This window comes from Arachis ipaensis, chromosome B1 (assembly GCF_059453495.1).
Source record: "Arachis ipaensis isolate K30076 ecotype BB chromosome B1, ASM5945349v1, whole genome shotgun sequence".
NCBI lineage: Eukaryota > Viridiplantae > Streptophyta > Magnoliopsida > Fabales > Fabaceae > Arachis > Arachis ipaensis.
The window spans coordinates 91,484,675-91,493,116 of NC_142436.1; the positions used below are offsets into that span (position 1 = coordinate 91,484,675).

At 39.1% G+C, this 8,442-nt stretch overlaps 1 non-coding gene across 1 annotated transcript; it reads left to right on the forward strand.

Annotated features, from left to right (window-relative positions):
• Window positions 1-7,202: 7,202 nt before the first annotated feature.
• LOC148577457 (small nucleolar RNA R71) lies at window positions 7,203-7,306 on the forward strand. The gene has a single exon (XR_015903347.1). It is a non-coding gene; the product is annotated as a small nucleolar RNA R71 (small nucleolar RNA).
• Window positions 7,307-8,442: the final 1,136 nt, after the last annotated feature.

The following is an 8,442-nucleotide window of genomic DNA, read 5'->3' on the forward strand; positions in this document are numbered from 1 at the left end:
GACTCACTTAAAGGTAATCCACTATGGCGATTTCTGGGCTTACCAGGCCCAGATCTAACTTATTTCTGAGGCTATTTAAGGCAGAATTCAAGGGGGAGTCATAACTTCCAACACATTACATCACATTAGTTTAGTTTAGTTTAGTTTTGGAGGGAAAGTTAGTTTCTAGAATTAGGATTAGGTTTAGGTTAATTTCTTAGATCTAGATCTACTTCTTCTCTTGCTTTAATTTTTCTTTTGCTTTATGAATTCTTATGTAGATCTCTATTTCTCTTTCAATGCAATTTATGATTTCCATTTCTTTTCATGTTGCTTTGATTTTCTATTATGGATCTATTGCCTTTGTAGTTAGATCTCTCTTTAATTCTTGCAATTCATGTTGTTTACCTTTATCGCCTTCTATGTGTTTGTTGAAATGCCTCTTTTAGTTTTGAGTTAGATTTTGTTCCTCTTGGCCTAGGTAGAGTAATTGGTGACTCTTGAGTTATCAAACTCCTTTGTTGATTGATAATTAGAAGTTGCTAATTAACTTGAATGCCACTAAAGCTAGTCTTTCATCATGATTAGGCTAGGACTTGTGTAATCAAGTTAATTCATCCACTTGACTTTCCTTCATAGTTAGAGGTTAACTAGGTGGGAGCAATGGACAATTGTTGTCACAATTGAGGAGGATAATGAGGATAGGATTTCTAGTACTCAGACCTTGCCAAGAGCTTTGTTAGTTGTTAGTTTATTTCCTTTGCCATTTATATTTCTTGTCTATTACCTCAAAAACCCCAAACATACTTCATAACCAATAACAAGAATACTCTATTGCAATTCCAAGGGAGAACGACCCAAGATTTAAATACTTCGATTATTTTTATAGGGGTTTGTTACTTGTGACAACCAAATTTTTGTATGAAAGGATTCTTTGTTGTTTAGAAACTATACTGCAATGAGAATTCATTTGTGAAATTCTTTATCATCAAGAAGTCGTTCATCAGTGATGAAGAACGAAATACTCAATCATAAAACAGATTAATGCAAAGCTTTAAAACAAAAGAAAACTTAGATTAATTTACCATTGAAACATGAACAGAGCTCCTAACCCTTTAACACGAGTTTAGTGACTTATGGATAATTAAAAACAAAATAAAAGAAAAGAAGGAGAAGAAGGTGTGGAATTGGATTTGAAGATCCTCCCTCCTTCTCTGTGAGCAAACTTAATTATTTACATCCTAAGTTTCCTAATGATTCAAATTCAAAAACTAAATATTTATCTTATCTTTTAGGAAGATTAAGATAACTAATAATAATTCAAATCCTAATTAAAACTAATTCAAATCAAACCATATCTTATAGAATCTTCCACAATCTTAACCAAAATTATGTCTTCTAGGGGTTTGTGGGCTTGCTTGGCTTGAAAATTGGGCTTTTGAGCATGTAAAATTGAAGTTTGCGTATGTAAAAGGGCTGTCTGGGTGTGCCACGCTACTACGTTGAATGTTTGGGCATGCCACGCTGTTGCATCCTAGTGCTGATTTCTAATCCCAAAAGATGAGGGTCGTTCGCAACCTGAACTACATGTTCACTATAAACATATGCATATCGTTTCGAAGCTTTTGATGTTAACTTTCCAATGCTATTTAATCTGCCTCATTTGGACTTCTCTAACTCAAGTTACGGTCATTTGAGTCTGAAGAGGTTAGGATTGACAGGTTTGCAAATTTGTTTCTAGAGGTTGTTTGCTTTCAAGCATGGCCCTCCAGCTCCTTGTTCCTTCATGGGCATGGCATTTCCCTTTTGCTTCTTCATTGGGCGTGGCAAACCTCCCTCTGTCATGACACGCCACTGCTTCTTGCCTCTAGGGTTGCTTGGTTGACCTCCTAGGCGTGACATGCCTTGTCCCTTGCGTGGCACGCCTTGCTTCTCTTTCTTCTGGGCGTGGCATGCCCTTGCTCAGGCATGGCACGCCCCTGCTTATTGGTGCACAAAATTGTGATGCCCAGGCTCGAACAATCCCTGGCAACGTGAGCAACTTGGTATGCGTAATCGTGATTACACTTTAATGATGTAAAATTCATGGCTCTTTCTTTCCCTGGCAATGGCGCCAAGAACATGGTACCAATACCATGGTTCACAACTTCGATACAACTAACCAGCAAGTGCGCTGGGTCGTCCAAGTAATACCTTACGTGAGTAAGGGTCGAATCCCACGGAGATTGTTGGTATGAAGCAAGCTATGGTCACCTTGCAAATCTCAGTTAGGCAGATATAAATTGATAATGATGCTTTCGAATAATAAATAATAGAATAGGGATAGAGGTACTTATGTAAATCATTGGTAGGAATTTCAGATAAGCGAATGGAGATGCTTTTTGTTCCTCTGAACCTCTGCTTTCCTGCTATCTTCATCCAATCAGTCTTACTCTTTTCCATGGCTGGCTTTATGTGATACATCACCACTGTCAATGGCTAATTTCGGTCATCTCTCGGGAAAATGATCCAATGCCCTGTCACGGCACGGCTAATCATCTGGAGGCATCACCCTTGCCAATGGCTTCATCTTATCCTCTCAGTGAATAATATGCTCACGCACCCTATCACGGCACGGCTATTCATCTGTCGGTTCTCGATCATGCTGGAATAGGATTTACTATCCTTTTGCGTCTGTCACTAACGCCCTGCAATCGTGAGTTAGGAGCTCGTCACAGTCATTCAATCATTGAATCCTACTCGGAATACCACAGACAAGGTTTAGACTTTCTGGATTCTCTTGAATGCCGCCATCATTCTAGCTTACGCCACGAAGATTCCGGTTAAGAGATCTAAGAGATATTCATTCTAGCTTATTTCATGTAGAACGGAAGTGTTTGTCAGGCACGCGTTCATAGGGGAGAAGGATGATGAGCGTCACACATAATCATCACCTTCATCACGTTCTTGGGTGCGAATGGATATCTTAGAAGCGAAATAAGATGAATTGAATAGAAAACAGTAGTACTTTGCATTAATCTTTGAGGAACAGCAGAGCTCCACACCTTAATCTATGGAGTGTAGAAACTCTACCGTATGAAAATACATAAGTGAAGGTTCAGGCATCGCCGAGATGGCCAACCCCCTAAAACGTGATCAATAGTCTCCTAAGATGAACAATGGATTAAAACTGAGACCAAAGATGCCTAATACAATAGTAAAAGGTCCTATTTATAATAAACTAGCTACTAGGGTTTACATGAGTAAGTAATTGATGCATAAATCCAGAAACTCATAGTAAAGTCATAGAAAAACACACAAACTCATAGTAAAGTCCAGAAATGTGAATTTAACATAAAAACTAATGAAAACATCCCTAAAAGTAACTAGATCCTACTAAAAACATACTAAAAACAATGCCAAAAAGCGTATAAATTATCCGCTCATCACAACACCAAACTTAAATTGTTGCTTGTCCCCAAGCAACTGAAAATCGAATAGGATAAAAAGAAGAGAATATACTACAAATTCCAAACTATCAATGAAACAGAGCTTCAATCATATGAGCGGGACTTATAGCTTTTTGCCTCTTGAATAGTTTTGGCATCTCACTTTATCCATTGAGATTCAGAATGATTGGCATCTATAGGAACTTCAGATTTCGAATAGTGTTATTGACTCTCCTAGTTCAGTATGATTATTCTTGAACACAGCTTCTTTATGAGTCTTGGCCGTGGCCCTAAGCACTTTGTTTTCCAGTATTACCACCGGATACATAAATGCCACAGACACATAATTGGGTGAACCTTTTCAGATTGTGACTCAGCTTTGCTAAAGTCCCCAATTAGAGGTGTCCAGGGTTCTTAAGCACACTCTTTTTTTGCTTTGGACCTTGACTTTAACCGCTCAGTCTCACGTTTTCACTTGACACCTACACGCCACAAGCACATGGTTAGGGACAGCTTGGTTTAGCCGCTTAGACCAGGATTTTATTCCTTTAGGCCCTCCTATCCACTGATGCTCAAAGCCTTGGGATCCATTTTATTTGCCCTTGCCTTTTGGTTTTAAGGGTTATTGGCTTTTTCTGCTTGCTTTTTCTTTTTCTTTCTATTTTTTTGCCCCTTTTTTTTCTTTTTTCTTTTTTTTTTTTTGCAAGCTTTGTTCTTTGCTGCTTTTTCTTGCTTCAAGAATCATTTTTATGATTTTTCAGATTATCTAATAACATGTCTCCTAGTCATCATTCTTTCAAGAGCCAACATATTTAACATTCTTAAACAACAACTTCAAAAGACATATGCACTGTTCAAGCATACATTCAGAAAACAAGAAGCATTGTCACCACATCAATATAATTAAGCTAAGTTCAAGGATAAATTCGAAACTCATGTACTTCTTGTTCTTTTGAAATAAAACACTTTGATCATGGTTCTTGGTGATCCATGCATTAGCATAGAACTCTTGAACCATTAGGATGCCGACTTGTTGGATGGAATTTGTTAGAACTTCCCAACCTCTTCTTTGAATTTCATGTCGGATCTCCGGATACTCATTTCTTTTGAGTTTGAAAGGGACCTCGGGGATCACCTTCTTCTTGGCCACAACATCATAGAAGTGGTCTTGATGGGCTTTGGAGATGAACCTTTCCATCTCCCATGACTCGGATGTGGAAGCTTTTGTCTTCCCTTTCCCCTTTCTAGAGGATTCTCCGGTCTTAGGTGCCATCAATGGTAATGGAAAAACAAAAAAGCTATGCTTTTACCACACCAAACTTAGAATATTGCTCGCCCTCGAGCAATAAACAAATTAATAGAAGAAGAAGAAGAAGAAATATGGAGAGGGAGAGGGAGATGTGATTTCGGCCAAGAAGAGTGTAGAGGGGTGTGTTGTGTGAATTTGAAGAAGAATGGAGGGCTTTATATAGGTAAGGGAGGGGGGGTTAAGGTTCGGCCATATGGGTGGGTTTGGGTGGGAAATTGGTTTTGAATTTTGAAGGTAGGTGGAGTTTGAGGTGATTGGTGAAAGGTTTTTGGGGAAGAGTGTTTATGGGGTTGTGTGAAAGAGAGTGGTGAGAAGAAGTGAGTGGAGGTAGGTGGGGATCCTGTGGGGTCCACAGATCCTGAGTGGATCCTGTGGGGTCCATAGATCCTGAGGTGTTCAAGGATTTACATCCCTGCACCCATTAGGCATGTAAAAATGCCTTTATACCCAACTCTGGGCGTTCAGCACCAGGTTGGTGGCCATTTTGGGTGTTCAGCGCCCATTTGTGTGCCATTTCTGGCATTGAACGCCAGAACCATGCCTGTTCTGGCGTTCAGCGCCCAGAAGCTGCCCATTTTGGGCATTCAACGCCAGCACCATGCTCTGTTCTGGCGCTGAACGCCAGACAGATGCTCCTCCAGGGTGTGATTTTTCTTCTGCTGTTTTTTATTCCGTTTTCAATTTTTATATTTATTTTGTGACTCCACATGATCATGAACCTATAAAGACATATAACTAAGAAGAATATAGTTAGATAAATAAAGATTGGGTTGCCTCCCAACAAGCGCTTCTTTAATGTCAATAGCTTGACAGTGGGCCCTCATGGAGCCTCACAGATGTGCAGAGCTTTGTTGAGACTCTCCAACACCAAACTTAGAATTTGGATATGGGAGTTCAACACCAAACTTAGAGTTTGGTTGTGGCCTCCCAACACCAAACTTAGAGTTTGACTGTGGGGGCTTTGTTTGACTCTGCTTTGAGAGAAGCTTTTTTTGCTTCCTCTCCATGGATGCAGAGAGAGATCCTTGAGTTGTAAACACAAGGTTGTCCTCATTCAATTGAAGGATCAATTCTCCTCTGTCCACATCAATCACAGCTCTTGCTGTGGCAAGGAAAGGTCTTCCTAGGATGATGGATTCATCCTCTTCCTTTCCAGTATCCAGGACTATGAAATCAGCAGGGATGTAAAGGCCTTCAACCTTTACTAACACGTCCTCTACTTGTCCATAAGCCTATTTTCTTGAACTGTCTGCCATCTCTAATGAGATTTTAGCAGCTTGCACCCCATAGATTCCCAGTTTCTCTATTACAGAGAGGGGCATGAGGTTTATTCCTGAACCAAGGTCACACAGAGCCTTAAAGATCATGGTGCCTATGGTGCAGGGTATTATGAACTTTCCAGGATCCTGTCTCTTCTGAGGCAATGTCAGTTGATCCAGATCACTTAGTTCATTGATGAACAAGGGAGGTTCAACTTCCCAAGTATCAATGCCAAATAATTTGGCATTTAGCTTCATGATTGCACCAAGAAACTTGGCAGTTTGCTCTTCAGTAACATCCTCATTCTCTTCAGAAGAGGAATACCCATCAGAGGTCATGAAGGGCATAAGGAGGTTCAATGGAATCTCTATGGTCTCTAGATGAGCCTCAGAGTCCTTTGGTTCCTCAGAGGGAAGCTCCTTATTGATCACTGAACGTCCCAGGAGGTCTTCCTCCTTGGGATTCACGTCCTCCACTCCCCTTGTAGGTTCGGCCATGGTGCTTATGTCAATGGCCTTGCACTCTCCTTTTGGGTTCTCTTCTGTATTGCTTGGGAGTGTACTGGGAGGGATTTCAGTGATCCTTTTACTCAGCTGTCCCACTTGTGCTTCCAGATTTCTAATGGAAGATCTTGTTTCATTCATGAAACTTACAGTGGCCTTAGACAGATCAGAGACTAAGTTTGCCAGATTAGAAGTATTTTGTTCAGAGTTCTCTGTCTGTTGCTGAGTTGATGATGGAAAAGGTTTATTATTGTTAAACCTGTGTCTTCCACCATTATTAAATTGGGGTGATTTCTCCATGATGAGTTATAGGTGTTTCCATAAGGTTCACCTAAGTAATTTACCTCTGCTATTGCAGGGTTCTCAGGATCATAAGCTTCTTCTGCATAAGAAGCCTCTTGATTACTGTTGGATGCAGCTTGCATTCCATTCAGACTCTGAGAAATCATATTGACTTGATGAGTCAATATTTTGTTCTGAGCCAATATGGCATTCAGAGTATCAACTTCAAGAACTCCCTTCTTCATAGGCGTCCCATTGCTCACAGGATTCCTTTTAGAAGTGTACATGAACTGGTTATTAGCAACCATGTCAATGAGTTCTTGAGCTTCTGCAGGCGTTTTCTTTAGGAGAATGGATCCACCTGCAGAAGTGTCCAGTGACATCTTTGATAGCTCAGATAAACCATCATAGAATATATCCAGGATGGTCCATTCTGAAAGCATGTCAGAAGGACACTTTTTGGTCAACTGTTTGTATCTTTCCCAAGCTTCATAGAGGGATTCACCTTCTTTCTGTCTGAAGGTTTGAACATCAGCTCTAAACTTGCTCAGCTTTTGAGGAGGAAAGTACTTGGCTAAAAAAGCCGTGACCAGCTTATCCCAAGAGTTCAGGCTGTCTTTAGGTTGAGAGTCCAACCATATTCTAGCTTTGTCTCTTACAGCAAAAGGGAAAAGCATGAGCCTGTAGACTTCAGGATCTACTCCATTAGTCTTAACAGTATCACATATCTGCAAGAATTCAGTTAAGAACTGAAAAGGATCTTCAGATGGAAGTCCATGAAACTTACAGTTCTGCTGCATCAGAGAAACTAATTGAGGTTTCAGCTCAAAGTTGTTTGCTCCAATGGCAGGAATGGAGATGCTTCTTCCATGTAAATTGGAATTAGGTGCAGTAAAGTCACCAAGCATCTTCCTTACATTATTATTATTTTCGGCTGCCATCTCCTCTTCCTATTCAAAAATTTCTGAAAGGTTATCTCTGAATTGTTGTATTTTAGCTTCTCTTAATTTTCTCTTCAGAGTCCTTTCAGGTTCTGGATCTGCTTTCACAAGAATGTTCTTATCCTTGCTCCTGCTCATATGACAAAGAAGAAGGCACAGAAAAATAATAATAATAATAGAGATCCTTTATACCACAGTATAGGGATCCCTGTGTGAGTAGACGAAGAGAGGGAGACAAAGAATGTAATATAATGGAAGAAACACAACTGTGAGGAGGCTAGAGATGTGAGATGAGATGTTAGGATATGAATGAATAAATAGAATAAGATGGGAGAGAGAGAATTTTCGAAAATATTTTTGAAAAAGAGTTAGTGATTTTCGAAAATGGTTTTTGAAAAATGTTAGTAATTTTCGAAAATTTTTAAAATCAAAAATAAAAATAAAAATAATTAGTTAATTAAAAAGAAATTTTTGAAAAAGAGGGAAGATATTTTCGAAAATTAGAGAGAGAGAGTTAGTTAAAACAAATTTTGAAAAGATAAGAGGTTAGGAAGTTAGAAAAGATATTTTAGAAATTAGTTTTGAAAAAGATTTGATTTTTAAAATCTCAATTAATGACTTGATTCACAAGAAATCACAAGATATGATTCTAGAACTTAAAGTTTAAATCTTTCTTAACAAGCAAGTAACAAACTTCAAATTTTTGAATCAAAACATTAATTGATTATGTTATTTTCGAA